This window comes from Sus scrofa, chromosome 14 (genome assembly GCF_054392235.1).
Source record: "Sus scrofa isolate SSC_HxYL_T2T_F1_AM1 chromosome 14, Sscrofa_HxYL_maternal_Yorkshire_Landrace_v2.0, whole genome shotgun sequence".
NCBI classification, from domain to species: Eukaryota; Metazoa; Chordata; class Mammalia; order Artiodactyla; family Suidae; genus Sus; species Sus scrofa.
In genome coordinates, this window is record NC_139396.1 from 113,583,670 (window position 1) to 113,607,676 (window position 24,007).

A 24,007-nucleotide genomic window follows, 5' to 3' on the forward strand; every position below is an offset into this window, starting at 1 on the left:
GGTGGGCCTTTCTCCTTGTCTCTGTGATGTTGAGTCCAGAGCTCAAAGAGGAGGTTGTATGTGGACTAGCCCCGATCCAGGCCACTTCTTGCTCCCACATGAAACCATCTTCACACACAAGACTCAAGATGATGAAACTATTACGTGCTATGAAAATTTAGGGTCACTTGAGAATAGGTGAAGAGATGTTAAATTCATTTATGCCAGGGTCTACAGCACCAAGACCTCAGAGAGGCTGCCTGTGGACAGGTCTGTTTGAAGGAAGTGCTGGGACATTCATCCTTAACCATAATAATGCCTTCACTGAGACCTCAAGGAAGACCCCTCTGTCTGTATAGGCTAACTTCTTCCAGCAAGAGTGCCAGGCACAGATGCTCTGGGTCACGGGATCAGGAAGAGGATCCCCAAATCACACAGGTTAGAGGGTTCAACCCCAAATCACACAGGTTAGAGGGTTCAAGCCTAGGGCCCAGTTGAGAAGAATTGGAACCAATCAGTCTTCTTTCGACAAGCAATTATTGCCTGTCTATCCAGGGCCAGGCACTTTTCAGATATGGAGAACACATACTGCAGCAATGCGATCTTTGAATCTCGAACTGAGTCAATGATGGAGACATGGTGGGTGCTGTAGTAGTGACATATACCCTGTGGAGGCAGGAAAAAGAGGGAGCTCCCTTTCCCCTAGGCCTTCCAAGCATAGATCCAAAAAAAGCTGGGATCTGTGGTTCACTTTGGGGCCAGCTCACACTCAGCTGCAGCTGGGCCCATTGGCTCTCTAGGGGCCCATGTGTGTCACAGCAGGCCCACTTTTTTGTTATTTTCGTTTTTGTTTTTTTGCTTTTTTGGGCCGCACCTGTGGCATATGGAAGTTTCCAGGCTAGAGGTCAAATCAGAGTTGCAGCTGCCGGCCTACACCACAGCCACAGCAACACAGGATCTGAGCTGTATCTGCAACCTATGCCCTATGCAGCAGCTCTTGGCAATGTCAGATCCTTAACCCACTAAGCAAGGCCAGCGATCTTCCTCATGGATTCCAGTCAAGTTCATAACTTGCTGAGCCACAATGTTAACTCCATGGCCCACACTTTTGCGAAAAGCCTTCGTTCCACAATGGAATGAACCCTGGTGTTGGAGTCAGGCGGGCCACCTGGCTCTGGCCTGTACTCCCTGCTGTGGATACATCACTCCCCTTCTCTAGCTTCACTCCCCCTCCTCTGCCGGGAAGGAAGTGAGCATCCTTCCAGCCTCCTTATGCTGCAATTCTGTGATCATTCCTTTCAGTGCCAGAGGTCTAGGCTTTGTGCCAAATCAGATGTTGCTAATCAGCCATGGCCACAGAATTGGAAAGCAGCTGTATCAGGGAGACAGGCTGCTCGCCCCCAACCACACACAAGCACTTCTGATTCTGAGGCCTCGTATGACCAGAAGACCTGCTCTAGCAAAAGAATCTATGGCTTTGCCTAGCTCAGACAAGAAGTAATCATTCTAACCACACAACAAACCTCAACCCCCTCCTGTTCACAGAATGTGCCAGATATCTTGATGTCTGTCCGCCTGGAGCAGATGTCTCTCCAGGAATTAAGACACTCATGGAGCTCAGGGCAAATAATTTCCCCTGGAAGCAGAGTATCCTTGTAAATTTGTAACTCTGACTATCCCCTCATGTACTAAAGGAAGGAGCCAGTGGAGCACCAAGGACATGAATGTTTATTACTCTGTATCAGGCACTGTGCTGGACATGCTCCTCTCATTATTGCATGTGGTCCCCACAAGGAGGAGGAAAGAGTGATTAGTTCCAAGACAGCTGGAAAGTGAGAGAGCAGGATTAAAACTCATGTCTGACTCCAAAATTCATATTCTTCTTGCTGCCCAAGGGTATATGTCACTACTACAGCACCCACATGCTTGAGAAAATGTCACTGCTCCCAAATGTTTGGGGACTCACTGCTTTGGTAAATCTTTGGTGCAGGGTCTATGCTGGCCCTGCCTCTATTTCTCTTTCCTTTATTAACCTGGATATCAGGACTCTCCAGCAAAGTTAACCAAAGTAGATATTCAACTGTCCAGCTTCTGAATGCACACACACACAACACACACACACACACACACACACACACACACACACACACACTCACTCACTCACTCACAGTGAGGGGGTAGAGAGGAAATGCACACTGAGTACACAGTGCCTTTTAGCTTAAGATCTATTTCATATTTGTTATCATGTCCAATCTTCACACCAAATATTAAGGAAACATCATTGCTATTTTCCTAACTTCTAAAAAACTTATATTTTGAAATAAGCAGGGAGTCATAGGAAGTTTTAAGTTAGTACAGATATTTCCCCTATATCCTTCACCCAGCTTCCCCTAATGGTAGCATCTTATGTAAATACAGAATAATATCAAAACCAGGAAATTGATGTTAGCATAAAGTGTGCACATATAGTTCTATATCAGTTGATCATGTGCGTAGAATCAAGTAGCTCTATGGCCAAAAAGCCACTATCACAAGAACAGACACTGTATGTTTCCCTTTATATAGTAGCATTCCCAAATTACAGATGAAAAACTGATGTTCAGAGAGATGATGCAATTTTCCCTACATCACACAACTAATGAGTAGCTTGTGAACCCAGGCCATGACTGCAATCAAGTGCACCAGGTTGCTCTGATTAAATTTAGGGACAGTAAGTGACTAAGCACAGATCTCAAAACTGCAAAGAAAATTCTCAAAAAAAAAGTTTATTTCCCTGAAGGAAACAGAACTGCCATTGCAATACCACTCTCTCTTGTCTTCAGTCTTCATCTGGGAAGGGTCTGCCCCTATACTGGCAGCCCCAAGTGTGGCTCAGTCCAGCCTTAGTGTGTGGGATGGGCTGACTTTTAACATCAAGTTCTCCTGTAGGGTCAGGGACAACTATGGCCTCAGAGCATGGCCACTTATTTGTTATAATTTCAAGAAGGCCTTTTCCAGGTCTCAGTTCTGGATTCCAGCTCAGCCGCCCCCACAGAGCTCCCAAAGAGGCTTGTCATAAAATGGTAAGGGTTCAGGCATTTCCTGAGGGTTTGTCCCAAGCACTATGCTTTTTACAAGAGAGGAATGTGGCTCAGGGTTTTTGCCTAAGAATCCTGCAAATGTGATTTGATCAAGCTAGGGTTCCTAGCATATGACATTTAAGGGAGGAAATTTCCTGCCATCATTGGCTTGATTCAGGCATTCATCATTTCTGTTTGGACAATTACAAATTTTCCCAATAGTTTCACTGTTCTAAACCTTATCCTGCTCCAATCTTTCCTTCCCACATTTTTCTAGAATCATGATTGTATTAATAATAACAGGCATGTCAGTCACTGCAGTCAGCACTTTAGATATATGAGCTCATTTATTCCTCACAAAGATCCTACAAAGTAGATCCTCCCATTCTCCACATTTACATGTTGAAAACACACTTAGGGAGGTTTCCATTATATCCTGGGTTACATTGAGTTGAGTAAGCAGAAAGGCTGGTATTGAATACAGACTCAACTGACCCCTCTCATTTCCAAAATACAAATCTAAACTTATCTCCAAGTTTAAAAGGTGGGATAGACTCATCTCTCACTGCTCTTCCATGCTAAATACAACTATAAATCTTATAAATAAAAACAAGAGGCAATAGAAGAAGGACTATACAGGGGTAAATAGGAAGGTAGACTGGTTAGGGACCCCAGGACTGGAGGAAAAACACAGTGGCAGAGTCTGATTATCTTCAGACTAACAGAAAAATGGGACTAACACTTCATGTCTCTTGACCCCTGACTTGATAACAAAAAGTGGCTCAGGTAGATTCACTTCAACTCTAGAAGGAACAGAAGCCCAGATCCCAACACCAGGGCAGCCCAGTGTAAATGGCAAAGGAGACTCTGGAGGGACTCACTGAAATGAGTAGCCAGGGAAAGTGCTATCCTTCTTTACTGGGCTTGAGACTCCTTCCCAAAGTTAGAGACACCTGGGATCCTGGGCATCAAAGGCAAGGGGATTTCATGCCACAACAAACATCTGCCCCAGGAAATGCTATTGGTTCCCAAGGTCTGTAAAATCTCTTCCCTCATCAAGAAAAACCAGGAAGCCAGGTGGCTTTGGTGGGGAGTAAGTAAAAAAGTCACAACATATACACCAGCATGGCTCAGAAAGATTCTTTGTCCTTGGACCATCTACTTCAAAACCACAACTACCAAAACTCAACCAAGATGAAATTGATGACAATTCTATAACCATCAAAAGAATTGAATTCACACTTAAAAAAATGTTGAAAAAGAATTCTGCAGGTCCAGATAGTTTCACTTAGGAATTCTAACAAACATTTAAATTAATTAAAAAGAACTAATACCAGTTTCATACAATATCTTCTAGAATATAGAGAGAAGGGGATTAATTCCCAACACATTTTATCAGGCCAATATTAGCCTGATATTCAAACCATACAGAGACATTTTAAAAGAGAAAACTACAGATTATTATATAAAAAAGTTAAAGGCTAAAACCCCATAGAATCATATTAATTGTTGTATAAAAAGCATTTGAAACTTTAACACCAACTCTTTCAGCAAGTTAGGAGTAGAAAGACCTTCCTTAACTTGGTAAAAAGCATCTACAATAAAACTCTACACTTGGTACTATATAATGATGAATGACTGAATGCTTTTCCCCTTAGTATGGAAGCAAAGCAAAGATATTGATGGAAAATTCTAGTCGTTGCAATAAGGCAAGAAAAAGAAATGGCAAGGTAAACATATTAGAAAGGAAAGAATGAAACTTTTTCTAATTGGGGAAGACATCATTGTTTATTTAGAAAATACTAAGTATTCTACTAAAGTGAAATTCCTAGAAGTAATATATAAGTTCAGCAAAGTTGAATAATATAAGATTAATGTAAAATTACTTATTGAATTTTTATGTACTAACAGTAAACATCTGAAACAAGTTAAAACTAGAATACCATTTATAACTGCTCTGAAGTAATTTAAATGCTTAGGTATGAACCTAATAAATCTTGGTTAGTATCTGTATGCTAAAAAATCACAAATGCTGATTGAAAGAAATTAAGGAATACAACAAAATACATGCCATGTTCGTGTGTTGGACAATTCCACAAAGATGTCAGTTCTTCCCAAATTGATCTATAGATTTAGTGCAATTTGTATCAAAATCACAACAAGGATTGGATATGTGTGTGTGTGTGTGTGTGTGTGTGTACTGATAGACGAGATTAGAGATTATTCTAAAATTTAAATAGAGGGAACATTGCTTGAAAAAGATTAAGCTAAGAAAAGTGAAATGAGAGTATTTACTCCATGTTAAGAATTACTATAGAGCTGTAGCAATCCAAACAGTGTAGCATCGGTAGAGAAATGGCACATAAATCAATGAAAGAAAACAGAGAACCCAGAAATAAACCCACACAAATATCCCCAAGTGAGTTTTTGACCAAGGTGCAAAGAAGTCAATAGAAGAAGAACTTTTTCAACACATGGTGCTGGAGGAATTGGAATCCATCAGCAAAAATAAGTAAATAAACTTCAACATAGTCCTTCACTTTACAGAATAATTAATTCAAAATGGATTACAGACTTAATGTAAAATTTGAAAGTAAAGAACTTTTAGAAAACAACATGGGAGAAATTATTCTGGACCTAGGGCCAGATGAAGAGCTCTTACACTTGATGCTGAAAGAGCAAGCCATAATAGGAAAATTTGATAAACTGGACCTAATCTAAATTTAAAACATGTTCTCTGTAAAAGAAACTCTTAAGGAATTCCCTTCATGGAAATAAATCCAACTAGGAACTAAGAGGTTGTGGGTTCAATCCCTGGCCTCGCTCAGTGGGTTAAGAATCTGGCATTGCTATGAGCTGTGCTGTAGGTCACAGATGCGGCTCGGATCCTGCATTGCTGTGGCTGTGGCGTAGGCTGGCAGCTGTAGCTCCAATCTGACCCCTAGCCTGGGAACCTCCATATGCCCCTGGTGCGGCTTTAAAAAAAAAAAAAAAAAAAGAAGAAAAGAAACTGTTAAAAGAGTATGAAAAGACAAACTACAATGAGGAGAAAATATTTCTAAACCACATGTCTGACAAAATACTAGTATCTAGAATATAAAAAGAATCTTAAAAGTGCAAAAGTTTAAAAAATTCTAATTAGGTAATGGACAAAAGACAAACTTCTATTTCACTGAAGAGGACACATAGATGGTAAATAAGCAGAGAAAAAGATGTTCAACATCAATAATCATTAGAAAAAGGCAAATAAAAACCAAAATGAGATATGACTATAATAATGGCTAAAATTAAAAAATAGTGATGTCATCTAATGCTGAGAAAGGTATAGAGAAACTGGTTCACCCACATACAGTTGTCAAAAATGTAAAATGTGCAGCCACTCTGGAAAGGAGTATGAAATTTCCTTACAAAACTAAACATGCAACTACCATACAACCCAGAAATTGTACTTTTGGACATTTATTCCTGAGAAACTAAAAGATATGTGCATGTGAAAACCTGTACATAAATGTTCACAGCCCTTTTATCCATAATAGCCAAAGGCTGGAAAAAGCCAAGAAGATGCCCTTGGCATGGGTGAATGGTTAAACAAACTTGCTTACCCATACCATGTGTATTAGGCAGGGTTTTCCATAGATAGGCAGGTAGACAGACAGACAGACAGACAGACTGACAGACAGACAGACATAGAGAGATATCTCCACTTATCATCTGAATGGGTCAAGAACTGAAAATGACCACTATCTTCCTGGAAACCCCTAGGTCATAGGGTCTGTGAAACTTGCTAGATGCCTAGGATGACTCACTGATGAAGAAGGTGTAGCTTATCTCCCCTGTGGATGCAGTCAAGCCCCTCTGGGAGCTGTGCCATGCTCGCCTCCTCCCTGTGCTTTGGCCTGAGTAACCAGCATCCCTAGGCAGAGGCTCCAGAGTGCTGGGCTGGCTTACCACCCCTTCTTTCACACCCTGAAGAATTGCAGGCCAAGTCACCAGAGCTAGGGTTTGGCAAAGTCAGAGTTTTCCCTTCAGGGCATGAGCCAGGATGTCAGATTTAGTGATTTGTGAGTGGAATCTACATTCTACAGATGTCAGTGAATGTGTTTGTAGTGCTGCTGTGTTACTGCCAGCTGTGTGTACTAGGTAGCAGAACAAAAGTCCTGTTGCTGAAGACAATCAAGTCACAAACAAATGGAAGAACATGAGTAGCTGCTCCTTGCTCAAGCCTGGCTTATTTCAGGCAGGTGTTCTTATTGCCCCCAAATCATGAAGAAAAATGTTGCAATGAAGCAGACAGGAAAGTCAGGTGATTTCCTCCCACAAAAATGAGGTGAAATATATTTCCTGGATGGACAGAGTTGAGATCATTTGACATGGAGCCCAGAATAGCAGATTTTTGGGACTCAAAAACGTTCTTTAGCTCAGTACCTCATTCTACGTCTATGGATACTTGTGCATGAATATTGAGGAGTTAGATGTTCAAGGTTCAGGATCAAATGCCTATTTCCTGGCAGAAGCAAGAGTAAAATCCATAATAGTAGGAATAGCCTTAAACAAGCCTTAGCCTTTTCAACAAATGAATAACCACCATTTCCCCCGTGTGTTCAAAAGCATTTATTGAACCCTTCCTATAAATTAAACACAGAACAAGGCAACAGGGATTCAATGATACAAAGCAGTGTTCTGCCCTAACATCATATTATGTTAACATGGCTTTTAAGAAAGAGATACTTTCATGCATTCCTAGTGAGAATGAAAAATGATACAAACACTAAGGAGAGGAACTTGACAATATCTAGCAAGACTTTATAACCATTTACATTTTGACCCAGAAATCCCACTTTTAGAAATCTGGTCCAATGACACAGCAGCAGAAATAAAAAAATAATTGTGCACAAAGATTCTCATTACATTACTACATGTAAGAGAAAGAAAAAAAAAACTAGAAAAAACTCCAATGTCTATCATTATGGAAATAGTTTAGTAAACTCTTACTCAGCAACACAGTGGATTACCATACAACTATAAAATGAGAAATCTCTCTAAATACCACTATAAGAATGATCTTTGATATTTACTGCTAAGTGAAAAGAAACTTTATACAGTATGTTACTATTTATCTTAGAAAAGGTAAGATATGATTGTGTGTATATAAACATCCACATTTTTTTTGAAATTAAGAAAAAACAGTGAAGGAATTAACCATAACTATGTTTAAGTAGAAAGGGAGGAAATAGAGTGGAGGGGAAAAGGTTAGATGCTATATTTCTCTAAATACACCATATTTTATAAATGTTTCATTCTATAAATATTTCATAGAATTAAAAACAAAATTAAGTGCAAAACATTCCCCAAAAATTTAAAGATAGATTTCCCTAATCCATGATAGATTACCCTAATCTGCATGCATAAACACAACCACAAACAACTATTCTAAGAAACTTTAAAGCACAGTCATTTGATGATAAATCCCCAAAAGATTATAAAAATGATTATAACTTCATTTTAGTGGTTTCTATTGTTGCTGGTAAGTAGTAGTTAAGCCAATTCACAGAGAATGGGAGTGAAACTGACAACACTTATGACTTGAATCCAGCCAGAACCCAGATTGGGACTTGAACCCATGGTTCTTAAATTAGAATCACTCACCCGGTATCTGGATTTACTGGGGTTCAGGTTCTTTGTGCCTCAGTGCAGAAGGAATTCAGCGAGAGACAAAGCGATAGGCAAGAAATGTATTTATTAAGATAAGATACTTGTGAGAGATGTAAGCAGTCAGGCAAGGAGGCTCTGTCCTGAAGATTAGGTGGGCTATAGTTTTATCATCCAAGGAGACTAGGGGTGGGAAAAGACCGCCTCTTCCTCTTTCTTCATGTAATAGCTCCTCTTTGGTGTCTGGTAAGAGAGTATTTGACCCTATAAGGTCAAACTAGGACTGTCATGGTGCTTATTCAAATCAACATAAGGTTGGTCCTTAAATTCCTGCCCTTGGTCTGAACTTGAGTGCAAGCTTCACCCTATCCCCTACCTAACAACTTGAGGCATATCTGGCACCTCCACTAGTTAAGAAAGCCTTCTTCTTTGAGGTGGCCCTCTTGAGCCATTATTAACTTACAGTGGTCTCCCAAAGTTCTCTAGGTTTTCCTCTCTATCTATAGTCTCTTATTGGGACTTTTGCAAACTACCTATGCCTACTCCATCCCTATGAGGAGTAAGTGGTGAGGTCAGGGATTTGTAAGGAAAAGAGTTCTTCAAGAATCCTAGTAGAAAGTAGGACAGAAAAGCAGCCAGAAAATTATAGTCTAATGGCAGTGAGGACCAGCTGAGGCTGGTGACCATGAAACTTCAGGAGGACTAACAAGCTGAGCTGTGCAGTTTGTACTTGGCAGACATCAGCTCTGAGGACCACTGGGAAAGGTGGGTGGTTAAGTTTGGACAGAAGTTTTGTTTTTTGTTTTAAATGAGGAATACATACATATTTAAATGCTAAGAGCAAAAGAAAGATAGGAATTAATTAGGACTACTAGGTCGGACTGCATACCTTAAAGCAGAGGTTCTCATTGTGGTCAGGACCAGCAGGTTTAGTATCCTCCCAGGAATTAGGCAGAAGTGGAATATCCTACACCTCCTGTGGAGATTACTAAATCTGAGATTTGGTGGGGGGGGGCAGCACCCTGAATTTTAACAAGCCTGTTAGGTGATCCTGAAACACACTAATGTTTGAGAGTCAATGTCCAAAAGGGTAAGTAGTAGATATGGATAAAGGCCCAGGTGGGGTGGCCTTGGAAATGAAGGTTACCTCTTTACTGAGAAAAGGGAGGGAGCAAATGGGGCTGTTTGCAGAGAAGGACAGGAAATTGAAAAGTTCTTGCTGCCTGCCGGTCCTGTCTCTGAGGAAAAGAGAAGATGGGGTTTTTTACAATAAGGAGCATTTCATTCTTTCCCAAAGTGGCTGTTCTATTGAATAGCTGCATTATACATTCTGCTAAGGGAGGCAACAACGAAAAAGATAGTCATGACCTTGGCTTGGCACAGCCTAAGGTCTAGAAGCCAGAGCCAGATAATTAACTAGCTTGTTAGTTTACAGATAAATAAACAGGATAATAGAAGATTGTAAGTTCCATGAAGTGACAGAACAGGCCTGTCTCAGTTGAGACAAGTGTGCAAGAAGTCCTCTCTGACAGGTGACATTTAATCTGAAGCTGAATGGTTAAAACGAAGCTACTCAAGACCTGGAGAAGTGTGTTCCTGAGAACTGTGTTCCTAGCCCAGAGGGTGAGCCCCATGGGGGGTCCAGCAGCCAGCCAAGTACTCTTTGTCTCCTGGGTTATGGCTCAATTGTCTTTTTAAAGCTTCTCTATTGCCTTCCAGCAAAGAGGGGATCAAGGTATCAGCACTCCCAACTACCTGCCAGGGAGTCTTTGTTAAGATGAGGCCCTACCTTCTTATTCCTCCCACATTCTCAGGTGCAGCCCCCTTGGTCCCAAGGCCCAGAAGCACGGTGTTGTAGGTAACTGGGAGGTGGGGTTAACATCTCAACAGTAGAAATGATGGGGTCAGGGAGGCTCCCCACACTCACTGCTGGGAGAGGACTGCCTTGTTTCTGTCTAAAGAATCTCCAATCTAGTTTTCTTTTTAACTAATTAATTAAACTTTATTTATTTATTTTTATTAAAGTATAGTTGATTTACAATGTTGTGCCAATTTCTGCTGTATAGCAAAGAGACCCTGTCATTCATATATATATATAACTTTTCTCATACCATCTTCCATCATGTTCTATCTCAAAAAGACTGGATAGAGTTCCCTGTGCTGTACAGTAGGATCTCATTGCTTAACTATTCTAAATGTAATAGTTTGCATCCACTAACCCCAAACTGCCAGTCCATTCCATTACAATCTAGTTTTAATGAAGGTATTTCTTGAATGATGCCTTAAGGCTTCATCTTTGAAGGTAAAGCATCAGCAGGTTTTACCCTGGTAGGAGGGAGAAATCAAGATTTTACATAATTTATTTTCTAATCTTTATGCCTGGCAGAGTCCTGGGAGCAGGCAATGACTGGGGTGAAGGAGCTCCTGGGTACGCGGCCCTCTCTTCTCCTCCTGGAGGGATGCTCCTGGCTTTTCACCTGCCCCCAGGTCTGCTGTATGCTTCCACCTTCCCTGAACCTGATGCCCCTCCATGAGCACAGAGGACCCCCACCTTCAGCAGTCCTGTCTTCCCTGTGGAAGCCTGGTCCTTCCCCTTCAAGGTACGGTATTGACTGGTGGACGCACGGCCATCAGGTGGTCAGCAGAGAGCTTTGGGTTATCCGTGAGACAGATGAGCCTATCTAGACAGCGCTTAGCAAGTGGTCAGCATTCAAGAAGGATTAGATTTCCTTTCTTCCTCTTCCTTCACTTTCCCACACTCAACCACGACCAAGATGAATAAAATCTAATCCATAAGTGATCCCTAAGCCATCCCACTCTGTCCATCTGCACCCCTACCACCAAGCCAGTAGTGGAAGTGGTCAGTATGGTGCGGGCTATAAGGAGACAGTGTTGAATTTAAAACCAAGAGTAAAACCAGATTCAGGTCACCAGCAATTCTAGACATCAGTAATAAAATACTCCTCCTCCCCCAAAAAACGTTCATTAGCCTAACTTCTAAACAACTGCTACAGTCACTATCAGATATTTGCAATAATCATATTAGTTTCAAAATAGCACTTTCATTACACGTTTTAACACTACGTTTTATATGGAAGTTAATTTGGAAACTTCCAATTATACAGTTGGCCTCTGACCCAGCTAGGCTTGGCCACATGGGTCCATTTCAAGAGTAGGTTTGTAACAATTTGAAATCATTTGAACTTGCTTCAGATGCTCTTCATCTCCAGCCTTGATTCACTATATACACCTCATTTTAAACTACAAGTTCAAAACATAAGATGATAGCCCAGTGATTTTAGGCTGGAGGAAACAGAACCTGAGTTACTTCAGTCCTGTCATTTGTGTCCTTTGTGTAGTCACTTGGAAGTTTTACTTGTACTTAAAATTTGAAACAGTGAAATGAAAGTATTAGGTATAAGACTTAAGGACAAATTCTAGCCCATTCATAAAATATCGTAGTGAATTTGAAAAAATATATTCTAAATTAAAATCTTATTTTAGAATTGCTTCTTGTTTTAAAACTAAAGAATAGGGAGTTCCCATTGTGGATCAGCAGGTTAAGAATCCAACATAGTCCCCATGAGGATGTGGGTTCGATCCCTGCTGCGGCATAGGTTGTACATGCTTCTTGGATCCAGGGTTGCTGTGGCTGCTGTGTAGGCCAGCACCTGCAGCATGGATTCAGCCCCTAGCCTGGGATCTTCCATATGCTGGAGGTGCGGCTATAATAACTAACTAACTAAATAAATAAAACTAAAGAATAGATCAACAGGGAGTTCCCGTCGTGGCGCAGTGGTTAACGAATCCGACTAAGAACCATGAGGTTGCGGGTTCGGTCCCTGCCCTTGCTCAGTGGGTTAAAGATCCGGCGTTGCCGTGAGCTGTGGTGTAGGTTGCAGACGCGGCTCGGATCCCGCGTTGCTGTTGCTGTGGCTCTGGCGTAGGCCGGTGGCTACAGCTCCGATTGGACCCCTAGCCTGGGAACCTCCATATGCCGCGGGAGCGGCCCAAGAAATAGCAACAACAACAACAAGACAAAAGACAAAAAAAAAAAAAAAAAAAAAAAAAAAAAAGAATAGATCAACAAAAATGTTCATCACCAATTATCACATCATTATTGCTAAAAATAATGTTTTTCATCTAGAGGAATGGAGGATGTTGAAATCTGATCCCCTGTTGGTATCAGACTTTGGAACACACACCCCTGAAGGCAGCCTCCGTGGTGTTCCCTCTCAGCTGACAGCAGGGGCCTCTTCACTTACCTTCCTGCTTCCTCTCACCCTCCTCAGGACCTTCCTTCATATCACCCTTAGTATGTTTCTACAAATCTTATTTTATCATGCACATGCAATGTCCATCCCCTTTAGTTTGATGTAGAGGTCCCTCGAAATTTGGCTTTGCAGCCTCTAAAAGAGAATAAAATCAATCAATCTTCCATGGGATTGAGGAAAGCAGTGAGATATACAGAGGGGATGGGTTGGAGGGCTCCTTAGGGGATGGAAAGTCTAGGACTTCATCACGGCTGCATGTGGGCCAATCATGGACCGGGAGGCCCTGCAGTGGGTCCTGAGACTGGTGAGCAGGTGGTGGCCTGAGGTGGCATCTCAACTTGAGCACCTCCATCCTTTCACCTATGCTTAGGGATGCTGATGTGAGCACAACCAGCTGACTTACTTCACCTGTGAGGAGATTGCGCAGAAGTTGTATAAGGAAAGCTAGAACCCAAGCCAGTCCCCAATCTGAGCTGTTCCACACCAGCACACACCACACACACACACACACACACACACACACACACACACACACACACACACACACAGCAGATGTGCCCTTGAGCAGTTCACCCTGAGAGCAAGCTACAGTTACAGACCCCGGTTGCATATCAAAAGAGCTCCTACAAGCCTCTCTGCCAAGCTATGTAGGCATCTGGAAAGAATTTCAATCTGGGCTAGAAACCATGTTGAGAATGACATTTTCCGGTAATATCCTCCTTTCTAAATAGGTGCTTCATGGCCATTCCGAGTCTGATTTCAAGGTCTAAAATTTGTCCAAATCCATACTGACTTAAGAAGAAAGGGAAAAAAAAGTTATTGTGGAAGGGACCATGCAGGGAGGTACAGCCTGTCCAGGCAAGTGTCACAACAGCAGGCGCAGTGGGTGAGCTCCAGCCTTTTCTGAAAGGCACATGGCCTTGGCAGGGATCCTGAAGGGGGCATCTGTGAAAGGCCAGCCCCTGCCAAACCTCCTGGTATTTATATGTAAACACAGAGGCTGAGGCTCCCCCCTCCTTCACTGAAGGGAGAATGTGCAGGTTTCCTTCTCCCATTACAGGTAGAAGCAGAGGGTGGTAATCAGAGAAGCTTACAACACTTCAGGATGGAGGTTACCTGAAAGCAACGATGGAGGAAGGACCGTACATTTACGTGAGGTTCAGAAGGCAAAGCTAAGTGTGTTCTTACTTTTCCCAGCAAATCGCTTCTCGTTCTGTAGAGCTGGCCAGGGTAGGGGGCCTGGAGATCACCTCTCTCTTTCCTTCTCATTGTTTATTTCCTATGGTCCCCTCTCTGAGTAAGAGAGAAACCCCACTGGGCTTCCCCCCTCGTCCTGTGGATCAGTGCTGCTGGTGAATGCTCCTGACTGAGCTGTCTGTGAGGACAAATAGAATCTTCTGCAGGGAAGAAAACAAGCCATTCTCTGTTCATCGATAACCCTCTCTTTGTACCATGCAGACATACCTTAAAGCTCACTGTTCCCGTCTCTATCTTGGTTTTGCTAAAGACCAGCCACAGGAAAGGGAGGACCATGCTCTGCCATGGTCTCCCCCAGGGAAGCTGTTTTCCTTACCCCTCCTTAGAGAGTGAAGAGGAGCTGGGCGAGAGAGGGGGCATCCACTCCAAACCTCATCCTGCTTGTCTTTCTTCTCTGTGCCCTGTCAGCTATGCTCTGGAGTGGGCTTTCTGAAGCTCATTTCTTCTCCAGATGTTGAGATTTTCACCTGTCACCTCCGTCTCTCTCTCTCTCTCTCTCTCTCTCTCTCTCACACACACACACACACACACACACGGACCCAGACACGCACACAGAGCAAGTAGGATTTCACAGCTCCTTGCTTAGTTCTGCAGTACTTTGTTCATTTGGGATATATGCCTGAGCCCTAGACTTTGCCCGTTAAGATCTGCTACAGAAAATACAGCAATTTTGCACCACCATGGTGGCAGATCTTACCTGAGGCTCCATGTCACTGGGCCTTTACGTCCAGATTTCTTTGTCCTCTTGCTACCTATTCCTCATCTCCTGGGTGGGGCCTGCAAACACCTCTGCAGTGCCAGGTTGGTGCACTTCCAGATTATTCAGGTCAACATCCATGCTCCTAGGAGGGCTCAGTTCCCTCTCTGCCCATCTTCTGACAGGTGAGGTATACTGGGTATGGTACCCTCACCTCTGGCTGTGGCCTCCAAGCGTCACCCAGCACACTGTTGAGTATTCCAGCTAGGCTTCCTTCCCCATGAGGTCTAACTCTACTCCTAAATGTAGTAGTAATCCACATGCCAGGCCCCAGCTCTTGCCATTGTACCCAATGTCAAGGTGGTGGACTTGAGCTGGAGAAGTAATTGCAACCACTGTACTTATATATTTTTTTTTCTTTCTGATTCCCAGTAACTTGGCTTTCTCCTCTTCTACAAAATTGATGGAAATAAAAACTAAATCCAAGTATCCTTAAGACCCTCCAACAAACCAACATTTGCTGGGGAGATTACTGAAAGTGTTTCCCCCTAACAAGGTGGGATCCTGGTCTCTCACTCATTATTCTATTTTCTCTCCACTGGTTTTGGTTAAGAGGTCTTTAATCTCTTCTAAAAGCTGGGAGTATTTTCATTCTTTTCCTCATTCTCTCTCAGTCTCAAGGTCAAAATCTTAGCTTGTATTTTCTAAATGAGTTCCACCTTAACAAAGACTTACAGAAAAGCCTGCAGCCAGTCATGCCTCCAGGCTCTCTGGCCTCACACCACCCCAGGTCGGGGACTGATGCGTTGCCACTTGCCTGTGGTTCTGGCCAGGTCCCTCCAGCCTGCACTTTTCCCTAACATGTCCCACCCATTGTAAAATCCCTCTTCTCATGGCACCTGCTTTCAGCTTTCCCTATCTGGGGACCAGTGCCTATTCTAGAGCTTTTCATGGGCTGCCAATCTTAGGTGTGTGTGTGTGTGTGTGTGTGTGTGTGTGTGTGTGTAGATTCCATGTCTTCTGCAGCCCTCCAGCTCCCTCTGCCACGTTTCTTAAGAATCTTCATTCCTTTGAGAGCAGTATCCCAATTCTGTCTTTCCAAACTCTTTATAAAGCAATGGTTATTCAACATCACCTTCAAAAAGTCTGTCATGGACACTCCCTGGGTAAAATGTGACTCTTTATGCCTGAACCAGGCATTCTCAATACAACCCCTACCTGGGAGAAGAGTTAGTGGCCTTCTCCATCACAATTCCTCCCACTAAGAGTCTCAACATGATTGTTCTTTCTGGTGCCATACAGTAATAGAAAGTTCCTTGGCCTCACTGGGCTCCAGAGGATATTAGGGCATCGCAGTTCAGCATCCCAGATGGCAGCCCCCACGTGTCTCTGTGTAATGGCTGGAAGGCTATTGACAGCAGAGAGAAATATCACTATTGGACAGTCATAAATACCCAGAACTCCTAAGTGATGTTAAACTGCCTGTTTTTTTTTTTTTTTAAATCAGATCACAGAGAGTTATTCATGGTAGGCGTGAGATATATTTTCTTTTTGATCTCAGTCTCTAGTTCCCCCATAACAAACATCAGAATATTTGTGCTTGTCTGCCCCCCACTAGGATTGTAGAATTTATATATTCCATTTTTTCTTAGGTAAAACTGGAGGAGAAAGTTTGGTCTTCTAGCTTTTTTAGAGGAAATACTCTATAAAGTGACAGGACCTTTCTCTTGACAATAAGGACGGCTTTCTCAGAACTTCCTTGAGGAATTCTTTGTTATTTCTGCGTCTCTTTCCCCCTGCTGTTCTCCCAGTGAAGGGCTGAGGGGGAGAGGAAAACCCCACCCTGTTCATTAAAATAGATTTGAACCTGAGCTCCACCACCTGTTAGGTCTATGAGTTTGGGGAAAATGACCAATTTTTTTTTTTTTGTCATTTACTCATCTCTAAAATGGAGTTGTTATTATCCACCTCTGAGGGGATTCTGAGAATTAAATAAAATAGAATGAGAACATTCCAGATTTCTCCACTCCAATGTGCAGATTGGGTCCCATTTGCATTGAGATCTGTGAGGCAGCACCTGCTCCTGTAGGACCTCAGTTCCCCTGTGGATCCCCCTTGGGCATCCTTAGAGTGGACCCAGGGCTGGGGGTGCCCATCTCTATCCCCAGATCCCACTTCCAGCCTCTGTGAAGTTGTGGGAGTCCTTACAACAGCCCCCGGGCAGACCCTGCCCTCCCTCTACTTCCATTCCATATATTCTCTTTTGACAAATATGTTTCTAGCTTTCGCAAAATTGTGTGTAGTAGAAGGGACCTACTTTGCAAAGAGTGACTTAGGAGCTATTCATGCCACTTCTCAGTACCTATCACTCTCTGTGGTCCTGCAGAGCATCCACTATCCACCCACCATCCACCTGTCTCCCTGTGCCATGGACCATATGCATCTCAAGCCTTAGATGTGTGCACTGCTGCCTGCAAAGGCACTGTCAGTGTTCGCGAATGCCCTCCTATTCAACTTCCTGTTCATATTGGTTCCTTCAGCATGAAGTGCACTTCAGGCCACTGAGCCCTTTCTACAGTCTCCTGAGTCTCAGTCTTTGAACCAGAATGTCCATAAAAACTAAAAACAGTGTCTGGAAAAAAAACTGGAAAATACTTCCAGGTTTAAAATGGCATTTCCTCCCAAATCCTGTCAGTTCTATGCTCACTAAAAGAAGACAAAATAATAACAACAGCAATGACTAAAGGGTAAACAAAGACCTTAAGCATCTCAATCAGGGCACTCTGCTGCGTATATAAGGGAGTAAACAATGTTTGGCAAATATGATCATTTCTTAATTGACTGGGCAAGGAGCCGATCGCCTGTTTAAAAATGATAATTGATGGAGCATTTATCGAAAAATGCAAACTTTTCTGGAACTACTGAATTTTCCTGAAACTTCTGGAACTATGCAAGAGACATGGTTTTGTGTGTCTTCTGTTTCATTGGAATGTCATGGGAACAAGGCAGGAACAGGGAAAAGATGGAGGTGTTAAACATCTAGCAAAAAAACAAAAACCAAAAAGAAAACATGTTTTATCTTGGTGAGGTCCCTGGACCCAGCCCAGGCTGAGCTGGTCACCCCTACAATGGCAATATCCATGCCATATGAAAGAAGAGAATGAATGCAGTCAGAAAAAGTAAAATCATCAATTTACTTATTTTGCCTCTTCTTCAACAATGACAAAATGTTTAAGGCTCTTAAAAGAAAAGGAGTGAATGAGGAGGGGAGAACTCACAAAAACGCTTATACACCAGACCATCTGCAGGGCTGTTTTAGAGTGAGAAGCCTAAGCTTCCCAGTGCCAAACTCATGTTCCCTAGGTTTCATTTAACATTTGAAAAATAAAGAGCCTGCCTGAAGAGCAGAAAACAATAGCAGATTGTTTTAATTGAGACTAACCTTTTGCCCCTTTTTCCTCCACAACTTGTCATGTTTTGTATGCTTACACTGTGATGCTTATTATTTTTGTTGCACTTGAAAATGGCACCTGGAGAACAATCATGAAGTTAGAAATAGTTAACATAGAATCAATATTAATTTGAGTTATGTTTTGACCAACTTTACTTTAGCTCCAATAACAATAATTGTTTCCCCTGTGTTGTCTGGTTAATTGGGGGTGGGTAGAAACAGGCACTTGATGTGCTATTGCTAAAGAATGAACAAAAACCAGCAAATCCTTCAGGAGTTCAGAGGACCCTCCCACTCCTAATTTACATCAGCCTGGAAGACAGCATTGTCACCCACTCCCAGATTCTCTTCCTTTCCCTTAAGCACCCTTGAACTTCACCCAAATTGGCTTTTGTGAACTGACATGGGCAAGGTCTCAGCCACGTGGATGTCACACTGCCAGGAGAAGACCTCTGGGATGATAGTGCATCATAAGGAGCTTCCTTCAGAACACAGGCGCTTAGAAATGACCAAGCAACATCCTCTGGGGAAGAGAAAATGTCAAGAGGATCATCTCTAAAAACAAAGTGATTCATGGAGTCATGAAATAAGAGATTTTAACCACCTGCACGGAAGTGTGCTCTATGTGAAGATTACGAAATGCCCATGATGAGAACAGACACTGGTGTCCACAAAGTGTTCCCAAGGACAGTGGTGATTACAGGAATGAATGTGTACTTTGCAAGTCATGGTTTAAAATGTTTTCATAGCTAATATCTCATTTGATCCTCGCAACACACTGAGAGATAGGCAGTACTATTTCCTTCTTTTTAATTTAACACAGAAGGCAAAGATTAGAGAAAAATCTTAAGTTTTTTCATTAGGCAAACTTGAGTTTGCACCCAGGTTTTGTCCTTTACTTTCTTAACCTCTCTAAATCTTTCCAATCACTGACTATAAAATGAGAGTTTTGAGTATGACCTTACTGGATTGTGGTGAAATAAGTAAAGCGATTAAAACAATGCTCAGAACTTAATAGATACACACAGTGGCAGCTATTATTATAACGAATTTGAGAAAACTGAAGTCTAGAGGGATAATTTAACTCGGTCTAACATACACGAAAATAAATTACCAGTGCAAATGGTGTTTATATTAAGGCTAGAGTCCAAAATCTTCGCGTATGTCAGTTACAACTATCAAAAGTCATACTATGAAGAGGTAGCAAACTTACATATGCTTTGGTAATTCATCCCAAGATAATAAAAATATGAAAAGATGTAGGTGTAGGTACAAGCGTATTCACTGTGGAACCATTTGTCATAGGAAAAGACTGGAACCGACACACATGGATGTTATAACGAACTGTGGTTCAGCCATACAATGGAGTAATCTGAAGGAATAAAAAGAAATGAAAAATGGCTCTAAATATTGTTATTGTGTATTCTCCAAAGTATACCTTGAAATGAACAAAGCAAGATGGGCAAGAAAGTATGTATATTATGCTACCACTTATCTATGAACAAAGGGAATCCTTATGTATGTAAATATTGATTATATTTAAAAAGTATAAGAGATTTCCACTTTTAGAAAGATAAAGTACTTTTCCATATTCTTCCTCCTAAGTACAACTAAAAACTCTGGACAATAAATATGGAACAAATGTTCAACGAAATATAAAGTACAGAGCTGAAAGACCACCTAGGAACCTTGCGAACTAGAATTAGATTGTGGTTAGTTCTTTAGGCTTTATTTTTGCCTCATATTTTCCAAAGATGAAGCTGAACAAGCCAGTTACCTGGAAGTGCCAGTGATCACAGACAAAACACACTCAAGCAAAAGCCTGCTCTCCTGAGCCAGAGGACCATGAAAGGAGCAGCCTAACAAGACAAAATGATGATTCTACTCCAACCAAACAGCCCAAAGAAAACAGTGGCCCCATCCATATCCACACCAGCAAAGTCTAAATGAGAAGCCTGGACTTCACCATTCTGTCAGGAGGCACCCCAACATCCTACTGATGTGGAGCCAGAGGAGACCCAATGGAGATCCAGGACTTTTATACCTCAGATGATGAAGAATCCCTCTCCCCTTGCACAGTGTCATGGAGACCATGTGGTGAGCCTGAACTTCCCTTCCCACCATGCAGTAATGAGATGCTCTCAAACGCACCAGTGAGGTGATATCAAAGGAGGTGGTAGAGGAAAGTCTGGGCTCCTACCACCACTAAAGAGTGATGAGGCCACACCATCTGTAAAGTTAGTAGGACCACGTGGGGAGTGGTAAGAATGTATATCTACTATTCTCAGGAGGTATCAGTGGAGGCCTCATGGGGAGACAGAATTCCTCTCCCTTCCCACCAGTAATGAGATGCACACTCAGTTTGGATGCCCATGGAGGCCAAGTGGGGGAACTGTATTTCTAACTCCATGTGGCCGTAATGACTCAGCAAATCTCCCTATCCTTTGGTGGAGTACTGTCATAAAAAGACAGCTAAAACGGATGCTTTAAATAAGAAGCAGAGTCTCAAAACATAATATGTTTAAAAAAAAAAAGTGGGAGGAATCTGCTTACACTAACTTTTTTTGGTGTTTTAGTTGTGATTTAATACATTTATAAATTCTTTTAGGAAGAATTGACATTTTAAAAATATTTAGCATTAGCTGTAAGATTAAGAACTCTCTTTTTATTTAAGTGTTTTATGGTCCTTGGTAGTTTTTTAAAAATTTTTTTATTATAGTTGATTTATAATGTTCTGCCTATTTCTGCTATACAACAAGGTATACATATATACATATATGTATATACACACATATATGTATATGTGTATACATACATACACATATGTGTGCATATATACAAATACATATATATTCTTTTTCTCACATTATCCTCCACTATGTTCCATCACATGTGATTGGATATAGTTCCCTTTGCTATTCAGTAGGATTGCCCGCCTACTTTTCTAAGACTTATATAGATAACAGTAGTCAAGATTATTTGATATTAGCAAAGAAATAGACACATAGGTCAATGGAACAGAGCAGGCGAACCAGAAATATATCAGCAAAAATGCCCAACTGATTTTTGGCAAAAGTGCAAAAGCAGTTTCATGGAGAAAATATAATTTTTCAACAAAGACATAAACATTTTTACTAAAGAGGATAAGCGAGTAGAAAATAAACACCATGAAAATATATTCAGCATCATTAGCCATTAAGGTATGCAAGTTAAACAAGGAGATGTCACTACACTCCTATCAGAATAGCTAAAATAAAAAATAATGACAATACCAAGTGGTAGTGAGGATGCTGAGAAACCGGATTACTCTTATATTGCCCATGGGAATAAAAACAGTACAGCTACTCTGAAAAACAGATTGTTAGTCTCAGATAAAACTAAACATACACCTACCTTATATCCCAGAGATTATACTCTTGGACATTTATCCCAGAGAAATAGAAATTTATATGAGTGCAAAACTTGCACATAGACTTTCCTAATGGCCAAAACCTGGGAATGCCCAAATGCTTTTCAACAGGTAAATGTTCAAATGTGTTTATCCATACCATGGAGCATTACTTAGTAATAAAAACAAAACTACTATTCGTACATGTAAAAATGGACCTCAGGAGAATTACGCTGAATGAAAGAAGTCAATCTCAAAAGGTTATAGGCAGTATTATTCCATTTATATGATTATTTGATATGACAAAATTATAGGGATGGAGAAAAGATTAGTGGTTTCCAGGAATTAATGAGCGGCAAGGGCAAAAGAAAACTAAAAAAGGGCAATGTAAGTGATCCTTGTAATGATGGAAATATTCTGTGTCTGACTCTATCAAGGTCAGTATCTTGGTTGTGATATTGTAGTGCATTTTATTGTATTTAACATGCTGTATTGTATTTTACACTGCAGTACCTTATTGTGCATCTTGTACTGTATTGTATCTTTTTTTTGTTTGTTTTTTGTTTTTTTTTTGTTTTGTTTTGTCTTTTTGCCATTTCTTGGGCCACTCCCACGGCATATGGAGGTTCCCAGGCTAGGGGCCTAATCAGAGCTGTAGCTGCCAGCCTACGCCAGAGCCACAGCAACACGGGATCCAAGCCTCGTCTGCAACCTACACCACAGCTCACGGCAACGCCGGATCATTAACCCACTGAGCAAGGGCAGGGATCGAACCCGCAACCTCATGGTTCCTAGTCGGATTCGTTAACCACTGCGCCACGATGGGAACTCCTGTATTGTATATTGATTGGGATTTACACGGTCTTTGGAAAGACCTGAGTAAAGGGTACACCGGATTTCTTTGTATTATTTCTTATAACCAGTTCTAATATTTATAATGGAAGTATCAGTGGAAGTACCAATCCGAATTTATGTTGCATTTTATGCTTAAACATATACTTATGTGTGTGTATATATACGTGTGTGTGTATATAGAGTATGTCCAGTGAATATGCCTCATAACAATGATCAATTTGGAAACAATGATCACCCCAGGACACAGACTTCAGTTCTATACCTCACACTAAAAGGAACCTGGACTTGATAGATAAGGAAGTCTTGGTCTGGAACAGGAAGAGTCTGGAAAATAAGCAAGCTCTCAAAGATGGTAATGTCAAAAGAAATCAGAAACTAACTTGAGGAACCTCCAAATGGCCAAAGAAAGAATAATATGAGCTTCAATAAGAATAGTAGGAGTTCCCGTCGTGACTCAGTGGTTAATGAACCCGATTGGGAACCATGAGGTTTCGGGTTCGATCCTTGGCCTCGCTTAGTGGCTTAAGGATCCAGCGGTGCGGTGAGCTGTGGTGTAGGCCGGCAGCTACAGCTCCGATTTGACCCCTAGCCTGGGAACCTCCATATGCCAAGGGTACAGCCCTAGAAAAGGCAAAACAAAACAAAATAAAACAAAACAGTAACTGCAGGAATTCCCATTGTGGCTCAGCAGGTTAAAGACTCAACATTGTCTCTGAGAGGATGCCAGTTCCCTCCCTAGCCTTGCCCAGTGCGTTAAGGATTCAGCTTTTCCCTGAGCTGAGGTGTACTTTGCAGATGCAACACAGACCCAGTGTTGCCATGGCTGTGGCGTAGACCTCAGCTGCAGCTCCAATTTTTGACTCCTCGACCCCTGGCCCAGGAACTTCCACATGCTACAGGTATAGCAGTAAAGAAAAATAAATAAATAAATAATAGCTGCAATGAACTGAAACATGTCAAATATGTTAAAAATCCATAAGCCATCTTAGCAGCCACATCTTAACTTCTAAACATCATTCTTTAGTAAAAGGTGTCAGTGTTCTTCTCAAAAACATGGCTTATCCTAAGGCTGGGACAGGTTCAGTGAAAGATGAGACTAGAATATTTTGTAGTGCCAGAAAGTAAAGGAGAGCTCAAAAACAAAAGGATGTGGCCATGTTGAAAAAGCATAGAAACCAACCTGAAAGAGCTTCTGGATGCCAAATCTGGAAAAATTTGAGCAGCAAAATAAATGACATAGTATTGGTTATCACTCAAAATATTAAATTAAAATTCTTGGGTCCATGCAGATAGAAGTAAATAAGTGAATAACTAACAAACTAACTAACTAAATAAATAAATAAGATAAATCTTCTTGATAGAAAAATCCCAAACAATATATGCAGATAACTGTCCTCC

At 41.5% G+C, this 24,007-nt stretch overlaps 1 protein-coding gene across 1 annotated transcript in view; it reads right to left on the reverse strand.

Annotated features, from left to right (window-relative positions):
* Positions 1 to 17,190: 17,190 nt before the first annotated feature.
* The window catches only part of LOC102167823 (uncharacterized), a 770,457-nt gene continuing 763,640 nt past the window's right edge, over positions 17,191 to 24,007 (reverse strand). The window contains exon 14 of the transcript XR_014827555.1: positions 17,191 to 19,738. The gene's annotated coding sequence lies outside the window, so the exon portion shown is untranslated. The remainder of the gene's footprint in view (positions 19,739 to 24,007) is intronic.